This window comes from Meriones unguiculatus, chromosome 21, assembly GCF_030254825.1.
Source record: "Meriones unguiculatus strain TT.TT164.6M chromosome 21, Bangor_MerUng_6.1, whole genome shotgun sequence".
Taxonomy (NCBI): Eukaryota; Metazoa; Chordata; class Mammalia; order Rodentia; family Muridae; genus Meriones; species Meriones unguiculatus.
The window spans coordinates 32,499,986-32,523,477 of NC_083368.1; the positions used below are offsets into that span (position 1 = coordinate 32,499,986).

Consider the following 23,492-nt stretch of genomic DNA (forward strand, 5'->3'; position numbering starts at 1 on the left):
GTCAACCATTTCATGGAATTCTTCATGGACATTTTATAGAAACTAACAAATTGGCCTCCAAGGTGAGCAGTGTCAGTACCAAGACCACAGCAGCTGTGTACAAGAAAAGGCTCCTTCTGCATCCTTACTGCTGACTTTTAGTCTTTGTAGTGTGAGAGGCAAATATATACTTCATTGTTTTAAGATATGAACTTACAGATAGATACCTACATCTATATGAATAGATCTGTCTACGTAGAGATAGATGTATATGCAGATAGATAGACATATCTGTCAATATACATACATACACACATACATATACACATACAGATAGATGATAGGTAAGTAGGTAGAGAAAGAAAGAGAGAGAGAGAGAGAGAGAGAGAGAGAGAGATTAAGTTGAGACCCAATCCTTCTGTTTCTCTATTTTTTCTGGGACATTCTTGTACATACTTCTTGCCTGTTTTTCCCTGCTGAGTTACTTCTGTTTCTCCGGGTCATGTGTAATAACTTCTTATATATTAGGTGTATCTGTGGTACTGCTTGCTATATACCTATTACTAACCCCCAGCTTTTCTCATTTTGAAAATGCTGGAGGAAGTAAATATCTCAGGTAAACCAGAGCTGAGGTGTTGGGCTCCACAGAAAGTCAGTAGATGGCAAGGAGAAGAGAATGGAAGAATTTCACAAAAAATAAAAATAAAAAAGTAACTCGAAGTGTCTGCCGTGAGTCAGCTAACACAGTGGACATGAGGGATTTGGCAGCAATGGATAGGACATTTGGATGCAGCCATGTAAAGCAGGGCTGTGCACTCTGACTGCGGAGGCCAAAGAACCTGCTACAGACGTTGGATTTGAAGAGTCTTGCCAGTGACGACTGAAGCAGTACTGGAAAATGATATAAACTCATTCCCGAAGTTGTCCTTTGAGATTTTAAAGCTTTAGATCCAGATGAACACAGATTTTGTCTAAGAAACGGCTGATAGAATGTACTACAAGAGATAGACCTTTTCCTCCAGAGGTGGAAGAAGCGACTGCTCCATCCTCTTCTGCTCCTGACAAGACTGGAGGACAGCAGGGATGGTTAGAAAGTATCTGCAGACAGTGCCTAACGGAAAGAACTTTAAAACGTTGTCCTGTTACTATTCTGTTCTGGGTTTTCTGTACCTGTATGCCCTGTTGCACACCCGTTACAAAATATCTTGTTTCTTAAAGAAGATGATGAGAGTTGAAAGCAAAGATATGTAGTATGGCTAGTCACGTGGACCAACAAACTGTTCATTATTTTGAAACATTTTAAATCATTGTTATTTGTGATACATTTTTTGTCATGTTGAAAGTTTAATTTGGACAGGCTTATGGCTCCAGTGTCTGGGGACCAGAGGCAGGAACGTTGGGAGTTCAAGGGCACCCTTAGTTACATAGTCACTCAGAGTTCAGCCTGGACCCTATCTCAAACAAGTCAGTTTTTCTGAGTAGAAGATTGGATATTAACCCCCTTAGTTTGGTGACTAGATGCAATTAACAACAATTTCGCAAGGAAATCTGCCATTGTCTTCTGGTTCTGTGATCTCTTAAACATGGAGTGATCTTTGACACGGCACAAATGTTGGCAATCCACCATCAAGTGAGCAGTGGTTGGCAGCTGTTGAGGCGACGCCATGGAAGACCAACTCTTGCCCCATCTGTGTGTATGGTCTTGGTGAATCAGAGCTGCTCCTGATGCGTCTTTATTCCAGTTCAGCAAAAGCACTGGGTACAATCAGCTCTGGGAACTCTTTCAATGCCAAACTTTCCAGAGCCTATGCATTCTTTGATCATGTATTAATTCATTTAAACCCCATACTCAGTGACATGTCATTTTGTATTTCACAGAAAATGTAAATTTGCTATGTTTTTAAAAAAAAATGTTTTGGGTAGCAATGATGTTGAGTGGGAACTACATTATCAAGTTTCTATAGATTCCAGACTCTGTATGTATGTGTGTGTATATGTATAATTTATTTGGTTTTATATATATATATATATATATATATATATATACTTTTATAAGGCCATTTTTCAGATGGCATTTTGTGAGGCTTAGTGACCTTTCTGGAATTATACTTTAGGATGGAGTCATCTGGGCTAGCAAATAATCTTCATGACCAATTGATAGGAGTACTGGAGGATTATCTTCCTTAGTTATTTTTGTTCACAAACTGAACTTATAATTGGTGTCTTACATATTTTGAACTATTTAAACTATTCTTATGGCTTAAAAATCAAAAAGCATTCCAGGCAGTGGTGGCGCATGCCTTTACTTCCATCACTCAGATGGCAGAGGCAGGCGGATCTCTGTGAGTTCCAGGCCAGCCTGGTCTACAAAGCGACACCCTGTACTTGTTCAGCGTGTCTCTGCTCAACATACAAGCCATCCTGTTAGGAGGAACTCTAAGGCAACATGGAGACATCACATGTCGGAGTTCCTAGGATCTACGATTGCACGAGCAGGTAAATGAGCCCTCAGAGGATGCGAATCACCCACTCTTTCAGAATAAAACAGAAACATGGGCCATTGATGCTGCACTGTGTGTGAGATCTTAGTGCTTAGAAACGGTGAAGAATGAAAAATTACTGTTGTTGTAGGAGATAATTGGTTACGGGGCAATAGATGACTAATCCTATAAGGAGAACTTACTGTGACTCAAGTAGGAAGCGACTGTGCCTCAAACAAGGGTTTTGTAAGATTGACCCAGGTGGAGCAGTGTATAAAGAAAAAAAAAAAAGAAACACTCGCTTCCTCCTCATTTAGGAACCTCCTGTGAGCACTGAACCATTCGGACACTCTGGGGATGGTAGTGGATCAACAGAAGGACCAGGGCAGAGCCCAGGGTGAGAAAATGATGCTCAGTGGGAGATGAGCCATTGTATAGTAACTACAAAGACTACTTTGGGGACCATAAATATTCTCTTGAGGTTTCCGAATGTGTTTTAGGGCTTGAGGCATAGGTGTGGGAGAATCTGAGGAGGGATTGAGAATCCACGTAGGAGAGAAAGAACGAGGGGTTGGCCTCATTTGTCCCGTGGCCAGAACAAGTATGAACACATCTGCACTCCAAAACACATAGCGTAGAGCCCAATTTCTCTGGGGGAGAGAGCAAGGGACGCTATCCTCATTACTAAGCTGTCTCGTACAACGTTTGACTGTTTGGATACTCTGGGCTCTAGGATTTCTCTCATAGACATCAAGGTGTCCAGCTCTCTTACTGGCAAGGAATATAGGTCATCTCTGATAAAACTGGCCTATGGCAGAAGCTGTTCACTTATTTAAGACAATCACTTAGAAGCGTTAAACACCTGTTTTTATTATGTTAAGGTGTGTGTGTGTGTCTGTGTGTGTGTGTGTGTTTACATGCATGAGCTGCATATTCTTGTTAGAGCAGATGTCCATGGAGATCACAAGAAAGTGTCAGATCCCCTGGAGCTGGAGTTATAGGCAGGTATGAGCTACCGGATGTAGGCACTGGAAACTGAATTCTGGTAGTTCCTCTGCAAGAGCCGTGTCTGCTCTGAACCATCTCTCCAAACCCTCATTAAAGAATTTGAAAAATATGTTGGCTGATCTCACATAAACTGAGTCTATTATACCCTCCTAGACACAAGTCTCTGCCAGTGTCCGCCCCCAAATCTCTCAACAGCTCACCTTCCCTAATCTTCCTGATGGCAGCCACTACCTTTGTTCGAGGAATTCCCATGGGAAATATTCCTGATACGAGAAGAGAGAGAGAGAGAGAGAGAGAGAGAGAGAGAGAGAGAGAGAAGAAGAAGAAGAAGAAGAAGAAGAAGAAGAAGAAGAAGAAGAAGAAGAAGAAGAAGAAGAAGAAGAAGAAGAAGAAGAAGAAGAGATAGAAATGAAACTGTGGGGAAGCTATAAAAAATAGAACTTTCACACTGATGCTGTGTTAACAGGCAAAGGAAGGTTTTGCAAGGCAGCTGTGACTAACAGTGTATTCTAGTGAAGGGCTGGGAGTTGAGGAAAGACAAGATGAACCGTGTTGGGAGTCTTTCAGAGCATAATACTAGATTTCCTTTGTAAGGTACTTTCTACGAGGCCAGGAGCCCTCCTCTGTCTTGTTTAGTGCCATAACTTCGGCGCCTAGAATGTTTCATGTTATATGATATCCTTGATTAAAACAGATTGGTGAGGGCTAGTTTGTTAAAGTGGACTCGGCATACTTCCCATTTAAGTGAGTAGGAAAGAAGATGAAGAAAAAGTGGCGGTGTTTTGAGGTGAACAACAACAACAAAAATGCTGCTATAAAAGCCATAAAAGACAGCTGTCCACACAATAACATGGATGAATCTCAAAATAGTATTTGGGGTAAAGGAAGGCAGAGCAAACGAAAGTAAACATTATATGACTACATTTCCATGAAGCTCTATAGTAACAGACTCTGTAGTGGAAAGGGAAGGTTATAAAGGGGATGAGGGCATTTTGGAGTTGATGGTTTCACTGGGTGTACCAATTATGGTGCAGGTTTCCCAGATATTTAACTTAACAAAGCATTAGTGACACATATACATATTTTCAGCTTATTTAAAGTCTATTGTAATCACCAAAGATTACAAAAATAACATATTATTAAAAATACACCCAGAGTTTGTTTTGATTTACCTTAATATATAAATATATGTTATCGAGAGAAACAACTAGGACTCAAACTTTGCCAAGTTTTTAATCATTTCCCCTTCTTGTTCCCACAATAAAATCCAATGTTTTGCGTACGCTAGGCAAGTGTTCTAATCCCAAACCACACCTCTAACACCACCCTTCAGAAGCTTTTCTTGTGAATTACTGCATATAAAGAAAGCACTTAGTTAATTATTTTATATGTATTCATATATATCAATCTTCCCTTAATAGACATTGTTCACATTATTTCAATTAACCTCTGAATGACCTCATCGGTATTATGAAGATGTGAGATGCTGATCTCTTAGTCATAGAGAGTAAGGTTGGTGGGGGCAAGTATCTTTTAATCTAGGAACAAAAGCACTGAAGAGTCATTGCCCAGATGTGATCTTAGAATAATTTCATTCTAATAATGTTCTGGGAAAAAAACATTTTCTTAAAAAAATAATAAAGCTTCTAGCAGATGCTGAGACTCATAGCCAAGCTTTGGGCAGAGTGCAGGGAATCTTATGAAAGAAGGGGGAGATGAAAGACCTGGAGGGGACAGGAGCTCTATAAGGAGAGCAACAGAACCAAAAATCTGGGCCCAGGGGTCTTTTCTGAGACTGATACACCAACCAAGGATCATTCATGGAGATAGCCTAGACCCCCTGCACAGATGTAGTCCATGGAATCTCAGTCTCCAAGTGGGTTCTCTAGTAAAGGAAACAGGGCCTATCTCTGACCTGAACTCAGTGGCCAGCTCTTTGCCCTTCCCCTGAGAAGCGGGGCAGCCTTGCCAGGCCACAGAGGAAGACAATGCTGCCAGTCCTGATGAGACCTGATAAACTAGGGTCAGGTGGAAGGGGAAGAGGACCTCTCCTATCAGTGGACTAGGGAAGGAGCATGGGAGGAGATGAGGGAGGGAGGATGAGATTGGGAGGGGATGACGGAGGGGGCTACAGCTGGGATACAAAGTGAATAAATTGTAATTAATAAAAAATTAATTTAAAAAGAGCCCACACATAAGTAACTTGACATTATAGATTATGTAAGATAATATTTAACTATCAATTTAATATTGCTGGGTCAATCAGATATTATCATGAAAATTAATACCTATTTTATATTATAGAAAGTCAAGTTTGTGTGAGTTTTAAATTGAAGTCTGAAGGTTTTTGAATAAAGAACCTATGAAAATGTTTTAAAAGAATAAAAAAAATAAAGCTTCTAAATTTGTGATAGTCAGATAATTTGAATGCAGATTCTTCCTACTCTGCTCTTGAGCTGAGAATTTGTAACTATCTCATTATCCTTCCGTTCACAAGGCAATCAGTGTGAGGATGCGGGTATTGTGTCTTGTTCTGGTAGTAACCTCTCTCTAAACATTTTCTTTTTAAAAAAGTATGATTTTAAAAATCATACTGAAGGTATCTATTACGGGGACATCCTGCCACAGCATATGTGTGTGGAGGTCAGAGGACAATTTTCAGGGGTCAGTTCTCTCCCTTAGCCTCGAGGGTCCTGGGGATCAAACGCAGGTTGCTCAGTTTGATGGCGGGCACTTTTACCTGCTCAGCCAAATTTCACTAGCCCTCTCTAAACATCCCCAAATTCTCACCTAGAATAAGATTTACTCTCTTGATCATAGTTACAAATACTCTGAATGTTGTTACCAAGCTTGATAAACCACTTGGTCCCCTAGACTAGACTCCGTACCATTGCAGATTATTTCTAAATTCTTCTAAGTTTATACTCTCAAAATTGGCAGCAATATTCTGGGGGGATATATATCTCATTTTGCTGATAAGTTCTCTGACCAATTGTTTTGTACAAAGCTATATTTTCAAATTTTCATAAAGAAAGCATTTTATTACATTTATTTTTTTTCAATGCAGTTTATTCAGGAACCTTGAACAATCATCTGACCCTGGGGAAAGCCAGCCCACAGCTTAAATAGCCTCTGGGTAGCCAACCCCAGCGTGCCACGTGGGCAATGCAGATAGGTCCACAAACATGGAAGCAAGCCAGATCCTTGGCCTTAGCCAAATGTGGAGTTGTTTGTGACAGAGAGCACTCACCATCAGGAAGGTGGAAGGCAGAAACCAGCTCCATCTTTAAGGCGCGGCATTACGCAGCTCTCTGCAGTTCCCCCTTTTTGTTTTAGACGCATCAGGCAAGAGTACAGGTCTGATCTCTGATATTATAAATAAATTGGGACTTTGTACTGATGTTCATTTAGGTGTCATCCACCCAAAGAGCATCAGACCCGTCCGATACCTTTTTCTCAGAGGTGGGACCTGGGGTATCAACCCGCATGCAATCAGACATGCTCTTCTCTGGGTCGAAAGGGGCTGACCCTGAGTGCAGTGCTTGGCTTCGCATCCTGAGCGTAACATTTTAGCTTTTTATGGTAGCCAACCATGCTTGGGGAGACTGTCCTGCTTCAATGGCTGTAAAGGCCTGAATGGTCATGGCTGCATTATGCTGTTGTGAGACTCTAACGGATTGACCTCGTGCAGGAGCAAATTGATACCCTATGGCAAATCGCTCAACTTGGCTGTCAATGAAAGTATGCTGGACTTTGAGTCACTAGCATTCAACATGAGAATTTTTCCTGTGCTGCAAATCTGTCTAAACAATTGTCTAGCTATATTTTAGGTAATTGGACTGGAGAATTCGATACTACGATGGAGCAGCTGAGAGTGGCCATTGTCATGGTAAATTCTACCAGAGTGGACGCAGGACTAGCCACAGGATTATCATCATGGATTGCTGCAGCCATGAATCATCTGAAGGAATGGGCGGGCATGGGAGCATTGCAGGCCTTCTGGTGTTGGTCTCCTTGGATTTTATTAGATTTAAAACCATCATAAAAACATTGCATGTTTTTTACACGTTAAGAATACATATGATCACTCAATACATATTAGTAATGAACATTTTAGGAAAAAAACTCATAAAATAGTATCATTTATAATGGTTTCAAAGAATTATATATTCCCTAAGCCTGAGACTAATTTTTCACTATTTTATGTGATATAGATTATTCTGAGATTAATAAAAATAACTCAGTACAAAAGGTGTATGTTATGAGAAAACTTCTATATACACACCATGGTTATATAGATATTTTATGTATAAATAAAATTTATGTGTAAATAAAATTCTGTACAACTGGTTATAAGAAATACAATTATCTATATAACCACGTTAAGAGCTTCAGAAAAGAGCAAGGGTTTGTCAAGTCATTACCTAGAATCTGTGAGGACCTGTATTTGATCCTGAGCACAGAAGAAAAAACTAAAGAAACAAAAGATGGGGGTCTAAAGATGCTGGAGAACCAAAGCAATCCTAGCAAACAGGGCAACGCTATGCCTACCACAGACCTGATTTCAGCTTATACCACCCACCAAGCTGTACTTACAAAGGGGCATGTGGACCCATGGAATCTGAGCAGAGTCAGACTCTTAAACCCACACAGCTACACCTACCCAGTTAGACAAAGCAGTCCAAAGCATGCACCGGAGAACAGGCAGCCTTTTCAGCAAATGATAACACAAAATCTAGGTTTCCACGCTCAGAAGGAGGAACGTGGATCCCTGTCTCAGTTCCAGATGCAACACAGACCATCATACCCGAAGCTCTAAAATGACCTGGGGGAACTTTTCAACAGAAAGACATTGACAAGGAATTTCTTTAGAAAGACACCAATTACTTGGAAATCATAGGAAGACTAGACGAAGGAAGCTGCGTAAAATTCAAAAGCTGACTCATAGGCAAGTAAGAAGTTAAGCAAGGGAAGAGGTGCCTTCAGAACAGGGAAAAGTCACCTTTCACAGCTGCGCATGCATCAGGGTACTCGGGTCTAGAGTATACGAGAACTCAAAAAACTAAGGATTGAAAACCCACACAATCCAAAATTCTGTTCACTTAATAAGCAAGTGAAAAGAGCAGTTAATTCCCCCAAAACAAAGTATAAATGGGCTATAACTATATGAAAAATAAGTGTCCAGCACTCTAACCATCAGGGAAACATAAATTAAAACTACACTAAGAGCCCATCTCACCCAGTTCGGATGTCATCGAGGAAACAAATGGCAATTGCTGGGGAGGAAACACAGCAAAGGGAATTCTTATACATGGCCGGTGGGAGTATATGTCTGTCACGCCACTGTTGAAGTAAGCATGAAGGTTCCTTCACAAAGTAAAAATGGAACTACTATATGATCCAGCGACACCACTCCTGGGAATATCCCCAAAGGAATATAAAACAACATCATTAGAGGGGTTTCTGCGGTTTGTTCTTATTGCGCGCTATTCACAATGGACAAATTCTAGAGTCTACCCAAATGAATAAAGAGTTGTGTCTGCACGCAGCTGAATTTTATTTGGCAGTGAAGACTAAAATATGGCCATTTGCAGGAAAATTCATGGAACCATACTAAACAAAATGAGTCTGGCTCAGAAAAACAAATACCATGTTTCTCTCATGTTCATTAGGGGTTTTATATATACATATATGTACATAGAACCTTGTGTGCGTGTGTGTGAGTGACATGGGAGTAGAGGAAGGAATAAAACTAACAAAGTTGTCAGAGTGCTTGACACACATGAATGAAAACATCTTTATAAAATCCATCACCTTGTAAAATGAATATATGCTAATAAGATTAGATATAATGTTCGTGTGTGTGTGTGTGTGTGTGTGTGTGTGTGTGTGTGTGTGTGTGTGTGAATGACATAAAAGTGGGAGGAGGACTATATGGAAGGGCACCAGTAGCAGCAAGGAAGAGATTCAAGAGACAGCAATGGGGGGGGTGAATATGAGCAAAGTATGTAGACATACATGTATGAAAATGTCCAAATGAAACATATCATTTGTACAGTGAATACACACTAATACAAATTAATTTGTAATCAGTACAATAACTCTTTATTGAGTAATGAAAAATAAAACATCTGCACAGTTCTGTAGCACAATGTTAATAGAAATAGAAACCAGATGTAATCTAAGGCTTAGTTATCTGTGTAGTTTAAATACAAGAAAATTGATTTTTTTCTTGATCTAATTGAATGAAAATCTTAAAAAAAATTATCTGCGAACATTACTAAGAGAACAATGTTTGTTTAATAAATAAATTTATTCCCAGACATGTTCTAATGTTCAAACTCATTTTGGAGTACGATTGCAAAGTAACATTTCAACTCAATGTTTCTCAAAAACCTAACCGCTGTCTTCTCTTTGGGGGAATACCTCTCGCCTATCTGTAGTTTATTTCCACAGTTAAAATTCATTACTAAGAACACTACAGATGTTAAGAACACCAGAGGCTGTTGCCCTTGCTTTTTTCATCTCCTCTGAAAACAGGAGCAGTTTCATCAGCAGGTGTGCAATAATTATATCCCTAACACGATTTTTAGAGACCACTGAAAATAATCAACAGGCATATCTTTCTGTCTTCCTGCTCTTTCAAAAGAGTTGAGGCCTGGAAATGTCACTCAGTGGTAGAGCTCTTGCACAGCATGGATGAGGCCCTGGGTTTGATTCTTGTAACAGAAATAAAAGATGGATGGATAGATAGATAGATAGATAGATAGATAGTTAGATAGATGAGAGATAGAGAGATGAGAGATAGATAGATGAGAGTTAGATAATAGATAGAAAGATGATAGATAGATAATAGATAAAACGATAGATAGTTGATGTGTATATATATAGAGAGAGATAGGTGATATATAGCTAGATAGCTGAGAGACAGGTAGATAATAGAAAGATAGATAGATAGATTCATAGATAGATAGATAGATAGATAGATAGATAGATAGATAGAGCAAACACATATAGAAACATAAATAGTGAGCAAGTTAAAAATTGAGAGCCAAAATACATTAGAGGTTTGACATGAAAGGATTCAGTGTGTCCAAGGTCCTGCTTAGATGATTAATCTGTGCTTTCAGATTGTGATTTTTGCAGCATAATTTAGGTCAAGATTTTTCTCAGCTAAAAATTGGCAGCAGATTTTTTTCTTTTTTCTATTCATTTGTTTGTTTATTTATTTTTGTTTTTTCAAGACATGGTTTCTCTGTGCAGCCTTGGATATCCTAGACTCAGTTTGTAGGCCAGGCTGACCTCGAACTCAGAAATCTGCCTGCCTCTGCCTTGGGGAGAGGATTACAGGTATGTGCCACCACACACAGCTAACAGCAGGAGGCTTTAGACTGAAAATATGCTTTGTACACAGTATCGAGTTACACAACAAGAATGTCCCTTTTCGTGTTGAGAGTTGAACAAAAACATTAGGATCAAGACTACAGACCCCGCTGGGTTTGCAACCACCATACAAGGTAGACCACTAGATTATTTATGTATGTCACCTAGACATCCTATATTTCTTTCTTTCATCCTCCTCTCCTCCCTCCTTCCCACCTTTCTTTCTTTCTTTCTTTCTTTCTTTCTTTCTTTCTTTCTTTCTTTCTTTCTTTCTTTCTTCCTTCCTTCCTTCCTTCCTTCCTTCCTTCTTTCTTTCTTTCTTTCTTTCTTTCTTTCTTTCACGTTTTCTTTCTGTTTGACAAGGGCTCATGTAGATTAGGCTGTCCTCACACTTGCTATGTAGCTGAAAATAGCCTTGAACTTCTGATCGATGCTGCAGGTTGGACCTCCAAGTGCTGGGGTTACAAACTTTTGCCATTATACTCAGTTTTACGTGGCACTGGGAATCAAATCCAGGACTTCACACATGCTAGACAAGCAGTCTGTCAAAGGAGCTATGTCTCTAACTCTAGTCCCTTGCTACCATACTTTACAGAATTGAAAAGACAATGAAAGTTCCTTCTAGATCACATTAAGGCAACCGGCCTAGATAAATACGCAGTCAACTTGACAAGTTCATCAGCGCTATGATCAGTAGGTCAGTGCTCTACAATCATTCTTGAAGATGTGCATGGTCATTCTGATCTGTTCTTGTGGATCCTGTTGTCGTAACTTTACGATGCTTTTATTTTATTTCAAACCGTAGCAATCCCCAATAAAAATGCTACAGTGAGTAGACAATACCATACCATCCTAAAAGTCACATATTCCATGCCTCCTGGTGTGGCGCTTACTACTAATGATCTTCTGTGAGTCACGCTGAAGACAGAAACACAGAAACTTGGTACTGGAGATGGTGGGATTCAGTCCTCATGTGTCTGGTCTTCTCCACGGTGGTTTCGGCGAGATTACAGCTAGCTGCCTCCTGCCTCCCTCGCCCTCATCTACAGCCAGTGGCAGTGAACAGAATCATTGTTATGCCTGAGCTTGTCTCCAAGCTCCCTTCCGCGGGATTGTACCTGGCCACCTTTGCTCTTACGTTCACCCCACCAGTAACGCTTCATTAGTATTTGATGTTAGTGAACGCGTATTTTATAGTTGAATAGATAGGACATTGGTGGTGAGGCTCGTTTTTAAGATCAAGCTCATTTATAGATCAAGCCAGCAGCTTTCCAAAGTGCATACTTAAACTTCGGCCTGATTGTGCATGTGTAAGTCAATGGACCCACAGAATTGATTTTATAAGCTTCAGGCCCCCAAAGTCCCAAACCAGGAGACAAGAAAAGGAGAGTTGTCATAGGCTGCCGCCTTCACCAGAATTCTCCAAACTTTGTATTACAGATATGAGGAAACAGGCCCATCAGATCTGTGTCCTGAATGGCTGTGTCCTGAGAAATGGCTAGGCACATTCCCTACTGCCTCTTCCCTTTTTCAAGCCTGTTCCCTAGCTTCTGTTGGTCACACTTAGAAAAAGAAGAAAACTGACCATGATTACATACTCCCCTGTCCTGAAACAATCTCATGTGTAGTTTAAGGGCGATCGGGATCTAAAAGGTCTCATTTGTTTCAGCTTATTTTTCCATTCCTCTCTGTACCCTCCTCCATGCTGTGTGTGTGTGTATGATATATATATATATATATATATATATATATATATATATATATATATATATAGAGAGAGAGAGAGAGAGAGAGAGAGTGCATGTGTACCAGCATAAAAACATTTAAACATCAGCCTTTTTCACAGAGCCCTTCTGTCTCTTCCAGGCTGGGCAGACTGTATGTCCTTGAATGGCAGGATAGCCCTTTGTCCATACTCTTGAAGCTCTGGGCTTTTCTTGTCAATGTTGTGACAGGGAATCGCCTCAGGTCGGGTACCTGAATAGGAAATGGAGATGCATTCTGCTGACATTGCGTTCTTGAAGCTTGTAATTACAAAACGAAACTCGCTGTGCTCCTAATCCAGAGCGGCAGCTAAAATTTTTATCTGTCTCCATCAACTGCCCTGTTAATGTCATATTGGCTTATATGATAATAAGGGGATAAAGCCATTGATGAGTTATGCCCACCACACTGCAGAGAGTGGAGTAAGTAAGGCAGAAAGAAGCGAGAGGATTAAATCCATGAACCATGTTCAGTGAAAGGATTGCATCTGCAGTCTCATTTAGCATGTCCTCCTACAGAGAGACCATGCGCAGTCTGAACTAAGCCCATCTAAATTCAGACCAAATTTGCAGTTCATTTGTCTCTCTATTATAAGGCAACAACTGGAAATAACTTTATTATCTGCCACCCCTGGGAAGATCTCTCCCCATGTTGGTCCATTCCCCCTTTGCGTCCTTCTCAGAAATGTGTGAGAACCTAGGATGGGAACCTGATAATGCTGGTTGTCCACTTAATGATGACCTACGCTTACTGACGGTAGAGCTAGCCTTGGCCATCACTCTCAGGAGGGGTTGGGTACACAGAAACAATGCTGAGGTTTTAGATTGAAACCCTGGGCTCAAATCCTGGCTCTGACTTTTCCAATTTTGGGAACTCTTTCGGCTTCACATGCTTGTCTGGAACTTAAAAGGCACACTGCTCTTCTTGGAAAATAGTAATCAAGTGATATCATTTATATTCAGGAAAAAAGATATAAAAACACTTGGCCTTATTATCACCCACCAGCACAATCCATCCAGTTTGACTTATCATTGGCAGTGTCTAGGAAGCTTACTAAAAACACAGAATATGGACCCTAAGTGAAACCACTAGGCTAACATCTCCGGCAGTCAGGCCTCTATACTGGTATTTCTATAGGTTTCTGAGAATTCTGATGAGCGGGCAGGGCCTGGCAATCATGGAAGACAGATGCTGTTTATCTTAACACTTTGAAACCTCTATATCTATCACCTGATATGTTTATAATGAGCAAGTGACCAGATATTCGACTAAGGCCCCCCTGTACACTGAACACTGAATTAACCTCCAGGGATATGCCCCACACCACCATCTGAGTGACTATTATAATGTAGGCATGATGATTTCACTGCAGTGTGCTGAACACTGTCATAGAGGTTAGCCGTTGAAGGAATTTGAACAGTCCTTTGATATGGTCTGATGTTTGTCTTGTCTTTTCGTTTGAGGCCTGAGAACATTCTGTTTTCAATGCTTTGTTATAGGCTATGTTTCTTGATGAAACTAGCATGAAGCTTTAATAAAAGCATGTTGTGGATTTTCCCACCAGCCAGATTTCTTGTTTCTTTATAGCCAAGGTCCTTGACTATGTGACATGTGTCTTCATTTTCCTTGTTGGAGGAAAATGCTAGTGGAGAGAGAAACAGAGACAGATAGAGACGTCTGTAATCACTACAGGTACAGAGCAACTAGTGACACAGGATACGCCATGAACAGGAAGGATGAGAAAGTGGATCCCTGGGTGAGTATCACTCCAAGGCAAAATGAGATTTTTTAATCCATAAAGAAAGCTTCGAGAAGTGAAGTGAAACTTCCAATATCTGTACTGAGATGGGAAGTACAGAAATTCTTGGTTCATCCCAAACAAGGCGAGCTGACCACAGTGTCTGGCTGACCTAACAAAGCTGGCTGACCCATGTTTTGCCCACCCCTTGAGCCAAACTTGAACCTTATGCAAGCTTTGAAGTCACTTGGAGGATTATTTGAGAGTATTCTCCTCTCTTAGTTTCCTGGCTTGCCGAGGCTGCTCTGAGAATACAAGGCAAGGGAGAGAGCTCATTATCTCCTACTGATGAGTGCTTTTATCATCATTTCCCTACCAGTATTGGCTCAAGAAGAAGGACGGAGAGACTACATGGGTTGTGGGTGGTGGGGGGAGCAAGACAATTTCCCACTGACTCAGTGTAGTAGGAGATGGATACCCATCAGTCACTTCTCTGAGTCACCATTCTAAACACACTGCTGTGTGGAAGGGATGGATGGATGAGAGAGTGTCAGTTAGGCGTCAAGGAGAGAATACCAGTTAGGTGTCACTGCACCATCTAACCCAACATGAGAGTAAACTACAGCAGTAACAAAAACCAAGGATTAGAAGAATACCACTTTGGAACTGTAAATGATGTTTCCCAGATGTCTGGCAAGAAGCAAATTCTTCAGACATAGCCCCTGCTGGGTTTTCACAATCTGTTTACCAGGCAGTAAATTCTGACCCACACAGGCACTCAGAGAAGGAGTGGTCTGGTATTAGATTCTGCAAGAAAGAAGATCTAGGACCAAGCTGACACTAAGGGAGAAGAATGTTTGGGTAGGCTGAAGACAAGAGATGGGCCGATCTTTAATAACAGGCTAAGAGAAGACACAGACATAGTTTGAATTATGATGATGTTTGTGAAACTGCCCAAGACCACTGAAAACAGCCCTGGGAGTGGCAGAGAAGTGGGGTTGGTGGCCTTGGAGTGGACAAGAAATAAGGACTTGATGTGGGAGGCATTATGGCACCCTAGAGGCCGAAGAATGATATTCTAGGTGGCTAGTCTGGCAGAGAGAATATCTTCCCACCCAGCTCTTGGAAAACTCTTTCTTAATGAACCACATCCAAGATAAGCTGGATATCCAGTTAACACAGTTCTGCTCTCCCAGGTGAGCAGATCCGCAGCTGTGTGGAGACAAGCCCTTTCACACATTCCCTAGTCTGGGAGCTAAACCGACATAATGGACTCCACATCACAGGCTTTCCAAAACAAACCAACTCCCTCTTCCCTCTAACAGGATCTGTCAGTTGACAGATGATGCGGATCCCTGTCATTAGTTAGATACTTTAATTGATTTTCAGTGGCACTAATAAGTAACCGGAGTTCAAGCTTGCAGAATTTCCTTCCTAATTGTTGCTGTTAAACTACTCATTATAGGGATAAATAACACCCCACTTTATTTAAACCATTTCCTCCACCCGTGTAAATTCCAGTGGAAGTATCCCAATATTTTCTGGCCCCTGGGAGGGCTCAGCACTCAGTGGTGAAGCCTTGAGAGAGCTGCTCAGGCCCCTTGGCTGTTTTGTTTGAATAAGCAAGCCACAAGATCCCAACACTGACGCACTTCCTAGTGCTTCGGATTGAAAAGGCTGTAGAAAGAATAATTGACCGCAGCTTGTCAGCATGAGAGATTTACTGTCATTAGCACAAATTCAGATGAATTGCTTTAATATCATGGAATACAAAAAAAAATAATAATGGCCAGATTGTTTCCTTTCTCAGGACGTTAAGGAGGCTTAAACAGCTTTTCACAGTTTACTTCTGCGACTGGCTATCAAGGAAGGAGGGAAGCATAAAAGACCCAGGATAGAGAGGTAAGGAGTGAGATTAACTTGGGAGAGGTAGGAAAGGCAGATCTCAGCTTCTCAAACCAAATGCAAGTAATCAGACATCTTATGTTTCTCACTTGCAGAAAGATACAAAAATAGTTTTTGAAAAATTCTCTGGTATTGATTTTTGTTGTCTAGTGTAGAACTAGAAAAGTCTATGGGCTCTTGTATCTTGACTCATTTATAGAGAACTAGCCATACTTCAAGGCTGATTTAAAAGCCTTTGTTTAACTATACTCATCACCATTGGAGACGGGAATTGTTTCATTCAAGACTGGTCATTTAAAAAATGTTTTAAATTTATTTTTAATTTATATATTCACTTTACAGCCTGATCATAGCCCCCTCTCCTCTCCTCCCAATCCTCCCTCCCACCCTTTTCCCCTATACCCCCTCCCCTTCTCCTTAGAAAAGGAGACACCTCCTCCCAAGCACATCAAGTCCCATCAGGTCTGAACTCATCCTCATCCACTGAGCCCAGGCAAGGTAGCCCCACTTGGGGGATGTGAAATCAGGCAACAGAGTCCATGTCATAGACAGCACCCACTCAAGTTCACTGGGGGCCCATAGGAAGGTTAAACTGTCCATTGTCTACACATGTGTAAGGGTCCCTACCCCAGTCCATGCACACTCCTTGGTTGATGCTCTGTAAGCCCCTCTGGGCCCAGGTTAGTTGGCTCTATTGGTCTTCTTGTAGAGATCCAGTCTCCTCTGGGTCCATCTATTCTTTTCCCAGTTCTTCTGCAGACTTCCTGCACTCAGCCCAATGTTTGGCTCTGAGTCTCAGTATCTGTTTCGATCCACTGTTGGGTGGAGCCTCTCATACGACAGCTATGCTAGGCTCCTTTCTCCAAGCAGAGCAAAGTATCATCAATAGTGTCAGGGGTCGGCTCTCTCCCATGGCGTGGGTCTCAGGTTGGGCCAGGCATTGGATGGACATTCCCTCAATCTCGGCTCTATAGTTAGCCCTGCACATGTTGTAGGCAGGATAAATTTTGGGTTGAAGTTTTTGTGGGAATGACCCCGCTACTGGGAGTCTCAGCTAGAGTTACCCCATATCCTCCTATGAGCCTACCCTGTCATAGGTCTCCATCTTGTCACAGAGATGGCCCTGCCCACAGTTTCACAGCATCACTTCTCTCTGCAAGTCCTCTGTCTTCCCACTCCCACTCTCCCCACATCTGATCTCCAACCCTACAACCCTACATTTGACAGAGAACTACAATTCAAAGTATATAAAGAACTCAAAAAAATTAAATAACAACAAAACAAATAATCTAATTGAAAATGGGGTATTGAGCTAAACAGAGAATTCTCAATAGAGAAATCTGGAATGGCCAAGAAGTACCTAAAGAAGTGTTCAGTGTCCTCACTTACCAAGGAAATGCAAATCAAAGCAACTGAGATTTTATCTTACACCAGTCAGAACAGATAAGATGAAAAACTCAAGTAACAGGACATGCTGGAGAGGATGTGGAGCAAGGAGAAACCCCCTCCATTGCTGGTGGGAGTGTGCCACCACTTTGGAAATCATTCTGGCACTTTCTCAGAAAATTGGAAATAGTGCTTCCTCAAGACCCAGCTATAGTTCTTCTGGGCACAGACCCAAGAGATGCTCCTTCATACTGCAAGGACATTTACTCACAGCAGCCTTATTCCTAACTGCCAGAAACTGGAAACAACCTACACGTCCCTCAACCGAAGAATGGATAAATGAAATGTCACACATTTAAGCAACCGAATACCGCTCAGCTATTAAAAACAAGGGAATCATGAAATTTGCAGGCTAGACACTAGAAAGGATCATCCTTTGTATGGTAACTCAGCCCCAGAAAGACACACATGGTATATACTTACTTATAAGTAGATATTAGCCACATATCAAAGGATAACCACACTACAATTCACCGACCCAAAGAAGCTAAGTAATAAGAAGGACCCAGGGGAAGTCCTCCTTGAATTTCACTCAGGTGAGGAAATAGACTATTTCTTTCCTAGCTCTCAGAACACAAGTACAGGTCACCACTAATAATTATTTCCTCTTGATTTTTAAGGAGGAGGGTTGCATTCCTTTTTGAGTGCTAAATCTAGCCTTCCTTTGTGATTTGCCCCATTCCCACTAAGACACAAACATGTGGGTCTGCCTCCCATGGATATTATGACTGAGTGAAACTGATCTCACCTGTTTCTGTGCACTCCACACTGTAACTTACATCTGGCAGTGCTGTGGCCAGCTGTTTCTGCTCTCTTTGTTGATGGCTGGGGCGTGGTATTTGTTGTTTTGGGGGGTTATTTCCCTCCTTTTATTTCTCAGGCACACTTGACAGGCTAAAGTCACAGGATATCCCTTCTGAAAAGTAGAGAGAAAGTCGTTAGACTCGACAGTCCATTTAGTCATTGTGCATTTGAATTTTTTCTTCTGTACCACATTGAGTGTCCATGGAAGGACATAAATATTTCATAAAAATAATTTCATCAGTAGCCATATTGTTTAAAACACACGAACAGCTGCATCAACAAATGGTACCAAAAGCTGAGGCCACTCCCCTCTCTGGCCCTTGTTTCTCATGACTGAAATAGTGTGGACTGGATAGTTGGATTTCCAAAACTGGTGACAGCAGTTTCCCTTCTCAGTGTGAATTTTGTTGTTGTAATTGCTGTTTGTTTGTTTGTTTGTTTTAAATAGTGAAACTTAATTGTTGCTTTGCCTCCTCTCCCTCCTTAGTCTGATAAGTTACCTTCACCTCCACATTGCTTTGGAAGTGTCATAGATTGGGTTTATTAATTCCATCTTCAAAATTCAAATAGAGCAAAGACTTGACTCACAGCTGTTTATCCCAACATTGTGTTTTTGTGTGTCACAGAAAAGATACATTATAGATTAATAGAAAAGAAAGGCATGTAGAAGGCAGAAGAGAGGGAGATCTAAAGAAGTAAATTCGGAATTATTGAAACTCAGCTATAAAATCCCTTCCCCCCCATCCCTACAAGGAAGGCGGTAACAGAACGACCTATATCATTGCAAAATGTGTGTGAAATGATGACAACCTTTACACAAGGAAAGAGAAAATGGCAAGAAATCTCGGTGTACCTGACTTGGTTAGATTAGCTCAACGTTGCGGCCAAGGGTATGTTCACGTTCTCCAACAAAGACTGGATCCAGGCCTACACAAGACAACAACATTTCCTTGAGAGTGAACAGTCGTGGCTCCTTTAAAATAAAATTCACACATGCTGTCTCTGTTGAGCAGCTTTAACTGGCCCATTATATGCCTGGTGGAGTGGATCCAAGGCAGGCTTGAAATGAGGCAGCGCATCAGCCAGGAGATGCTTGCAGAGCATTGGAGGTGGGAGGGGGAAGGGGACCTTTCAATTTAAAGATGCCAGCCTGGCTCGTTAAAAAGCTCTGTTCACTTTTCTCTCCAGGAATTGCTTGGTCCATATGGCAAAGTATCATGCATTTTAGTTGGGGGGGGGGGGGGGGCGGGGAGAGAAGGAAGACTAAAGCAAACTTGGATTTTGTCTCTGTGCCTGTTAAATTCTATGCAAAGGAATGTTAAGTGGCTTGCACTGGCTGTTTCGCTTGGCTGTTTTCTAACTAGTAAATGTGATTCTGGATAGAGCAGGCAAATGCATTCATCTGCCTGATGGAACATGCCCTTCACCTCTTTCACCTGCATTCCCTTGACATCTCAACATCTCTCACTGGAACTGGAGAGACCACCAATATCCAGCCTCTGCATATACTGGGGAAAGTGAGGGCAAAGATCAGCAGATTGGACAGAGTAACAGTGTTGGAAATATTCCAGGTCTGCCCTGAAATCATGGTTTTTCTTCACCCTTCACTATGTCACTTAGATGAGCAGAGGGTTCCAGATTACTATGCTATAAATTTTGATGATTGACCACCAATTGTCCCATAATATTCATGGAGGATTAATTCCAGGACAAACCCCCTAAGGATACCAAAATCTGAAGATGCTCAGACCCCTTACATATAATGATGTGGTCTTTGCATCTACTCTATACATATCTTTTCATTCATATTCTTCAGATCATCTCTGGAGTATGTCAAATCCGTAATAAAATATAAATGCTATATAAATATGTTATGTTGTCTAGGAAATAATAACAAGAAACAACATGTAAATATTCCATATGAATGAATTTTCCTGCACATTTTCAGTGCAAAAATCTGTGGAATCAGTGAGTAAAGAACCCACTGTAGAAAGCTAGCTGACTGTAAGTTTAAATTAGGCATAAATATGTGTATGTCCCTATCATGGTTTTTATTGCTTGTCAACTTGATAAAAATCTAGAATCACCTAAGAGACAAACATCTGGGGATGCCTGTGAGGAGTTATCTGGGTTAGAATAATTGAGATTGGAAGATCCACCGTGAAGGTGGGTGACACTGTTCCATGGGCTGGGGTCCTGGACTGCATCAAAAGGAAAATGATAGCCAAGTAAAAGTATTGACTACTCTCTGGCTTTCTGCTTCCTAGGTAGGCATGCAATGTGACCATCTGCCTCAGGCTCCTGGCCTGCAACCGAAATTTCTCAGACATGATGGACTGTGTCTTTGAGCTGTAGGCCATATTAAACGCTTCTTTTGCTTAGGTTCTTGCCGGGTGCTTTGCCACAGTAATGGAAAAGAGAGCTAAAACAGAAAATTGGTACCAAGAAGTGGGCTGTGGCTATGTTGAACCTAAGCATATGGGTCTTGAGTCATCGTAATTTGTTTGTGGGAGGATTGTAGAATGATTTGGAGCTTTGGGCTAGAAAATCCCTTAATACTACAAACAGAGCTTAGGGGCTATTCTGATGGGAGATAGGAAGAGCAGAAGGCTGAGAAAAAATGTGGACAGTGGAGTCCTTGCTCATAAGATTTGAGAGGGTAGAGCACGAACTGTACCAAGAGTTTTGACTAAAAGCCATTCAGATTATATTTAGGTAAAGAGTCTAACTGCATCATTCCTTTGCCCAGGGAACCTAAGTGAGGCTGACTTTTAAAGTGATGAGCTAATGTTTGATGGAAGAAATTTCAAGCCAGGCTGGCATCCAGGCTGTATTATCCGGGTCCACTGTGAAAAGGAACAACAGGGGGAAGTGCAGTCTGTAGGAAAAGAGCTCAAAGAAGTTTACAATTGCGTTCTAGATGTATGATGAAAAGCATCCTAGGATTGTTAAGCAGAATCCTCTTGTTTTGTCTGCCGTGTGACAATAGAATAGATGGCCCAAGGACAAGACACCACCCATGAAAGGTTCCAACTGGTGAAAACACAAACTCATTTGAAAGGAGAAAGCTTAAACTGAAAGTGTCACTGAAGGGGTTCCCTGCTCATTGAAAACAGTTGCCCAGGGAAGTGCCTTCCAAGGGTCAGCACACAGAAGCAGAGCCAACTGTGATCCAAGAAGATCAGGCTCCATCCTGAACTGGAATGGATTGCAGAAACAGCCTCATACAGGCGTGATGTCGCACCCACTTCCTCTGACTTATTACTTCTCTTGTAATTACTAGCCAGAGCTGGCTGCCTACTTTGGCTCCATTCTCTATTAAACAACAGGGTAAGAGTTTGTGAGGACTTCCCTTTCTGAGCTGCCCTTGCACACATCAGCTAGCCTTCTTCTGTGTTTCTACTCTCTATCTTCCTTAAGCCATTGCCTGTTTGACATGAGCTGTATCCCAATTAGCGGCAGAGGTCGATCGCCTCAAGATATGGAAACTCAGTTCTCGCAGTCGGTGCAGTCAGTGCTACAGGCTCGTGGAGTTCAGAGGCAGTTTTTTCAAGCAGAGCAATTCAGTCAGAAGCTGAGAGAAGCAAACTTGTATCAGTCAGCTTACAGAGGAGGTTGAGCCAGAATAGCTGAGTTGAACCAGCTAGCCAGAGTTCAGAGAGAATTAGAAAGGGTGAGTGAGATTCTTCATCAGTAAGTCTTGCAGGCTGAAAATATTCTAGGCCTAGATTGGCAGAAAAACTGAAGCCTTCAAGGTCTAGCTTTACAGAAAATTAAATTATGCAGAGCCTAGAAGCTTCTAGGCCTAGGTCTAGGGATATTTAGATAGAAACACACTTTTACAGTAGCAATCAGAAGAAATCTTTTAGGATTCAGATCTCTTCTTCCATCCCAGGTATAAAATGCAAGCCATCAGGCTTAGAGACAAGTACCCTTACTGGTTTAACAAACATATGGGAAATTCGAAAATTCCAATAAAAATAAAAAGGATTGTTGCAAGAAAGAGAAAATGTTTTCAAAATAACCTTTAAGTAATAACTCATGGGATTATTTTTTTTCTGGTGATTTTCCTTTTTGTCTGTACCAAACTGTTTTAACTGTGTTTTCATAGTTCCTATCACTTGCCATGGCTGCTGAATTTGGTTCAGAGAGCTGGACCTTCTACACTAGAGCCTCTAGTGTGTGAAATGATCATGCTTCAATTTTGCTGTTGTTCCCTTCAGAGCCTTTCCTCTGTCCTACTCCTTGTCTTTCCCATCAGTATGACAACAACAGAGCAGCAGCAATGAGAATTACCTACTCTGGTGTCCATTCTCAATACAGACCTTGCCAAAGTATCATGTTTATCTTAACTCATTTGATGTCTATCCTCAGCTTCCTCTGCTACCCTCCTGAGGACAAGGACTACTTACTAGTCAGAATGACGATAAGGCACATTTTCATGCCGTGGAAACATTTAGTACCAAACAATAGTTCTCATTGGCAACTGGTCCGGAATGTTAGAGACATAGCTGGGGGTAAAACTACTGGTGTCTAGTGATAAGGACAGAATACTTCTAAACACTGTCTGATACACAGATCAATTGGCCATACTGGAGTTATCCATCCTTCAGCAGTTCATTAGCACAAGATACACAGATACTACAAGATGTGAGTGTTCTTGATCAGGCAGCCTGAACTCAAACTCTACTTCTGTAAACTTACTTGCTGTGGCTTTTGAGCAAACTGCTTAACCTCTTTCTATTCCGGTCTTCCTATGTTTAAGATAAAAATAGTAATAATGTAGGTTCAAGCATGATTGACAATACTGATATGCTTCCGACTCCCATGTTCTTTCCACTCCCCACTAGAGAAAAATCAATGAATCTTTACACATTTATCACAGGTATTCAGAGTTTCGTGTAATTATTGGCTGTGTTTTCATGGTAGGAACCTTATATGGTTTAATCCATGTGCTGGATTAAAACTTCGTCTCCGAATTCATA

At 41.3% G+C, this 23,492-nt stretch overlaps 1 long non-coding RNA gene across 4 annotated transcripts in view; it reads right to left on the minus strand.

The window, feature by feature from the left end:
- Window positions 1-23,492, minus strand: part of LOC132649699 (uncharacterized) — a 69,565-nt gene that overhangs the window by 14,767 nt on the left and 31,306 nt on the right. For 2 of the 4 annotated variants that reach the window (XR_009588191.1, XR_009588193.1), the window contains exons 3-4: window positions 19,361-19,434; window positions 18,452-18,619 (exon numbers count right to left, since the gene is read on the minus strand). This is a non-coding gene — a long non-coding RNA (uncharacterized LOC132649699). Of the gene's footprint in view, window positions 1-12,670; window positions 12,828-16,725; window positions 17,238-18,451; window positions 18,620-19,360; window positions 19,435-23,492 lie in introns of those variants that run through there. The other 2 variants (XR_009588192.1, XR_009588194.1) reach the window with 2 other exon arrangements.